The sequence below is a fragment of the Neophocaena asiaeorientalis genome, unplaced genomic scaffold (assembly GCF_003031525.2).
Source record: "Neophocaena asiaeorientalis asiaeorientalis breed wild unplaced genomic scaffold, Neophocaena_asiaeorientalis_V1.1 scaffold469, whole genome shotgun sequence".
Lineage (NCBI taxonomy): Eukaryota > Metazoa > Chordata > Mammalia > Artiodactyla > Phocoenidae > Neophocaena > Neophocaena asiaeorientalis.
The window spans coordinates 2534157-2534717 of record NW_020172691.1 but is presented as its reverse complement, the minus strand read 5'-3'; positions in this window follow the sequence as shown (position 1 = coordinate 2534717).

The window sequence follows — 561 nt, the reverse complement described above, 5'->3', positions numbered from 1 at the left end:
CCAGAGGGGGCTGCGGGCAGCCCCTCCCTCCCACCCGCGGAGGAGCTGAGAAGAAAACAAAGGCTTAATTGAATCCCACACGGGGGCGGGGGAGAGGGGGGAGAGGCCCTCGGCACTCGGAGGCCAGGGGAGCCTGGGCCTCAGTGGATCTGACGGGGCCTGTAATTAAAATCCTGATGTGATTAGATTAATACCATCGCTGCCCTGCGCCTGCGGCCGCGCATGGACCCATCACAGCGACCGCGTGGGGAGCCTGAGACCCAGACAAGCCACGTGAGTTGCCCAAGAACACAGGGCGAGTGAAAAATCGGGGGCTTGAATTCTGCCGTGGAACGCTCCCCTCGCTTGTCAGGGTTCAGATTCCCAGACTCCAGACATGGGGTTCCAGTGAGGGGGTCGCTGCAGGCCGGGGGAGGTGTATGCACAAGGCAAACTGTCGGGAAAGTGCATGGGTTGCAGGGCAGGGCGCCCGTGGCAGGCCTCCCATGCCAGGGTGTGGGGCCCTGGGAACTATGGAAGGTTGAAGAGCAGCAGGTGAAGGCAGGGGGCAGACTAGGGTGG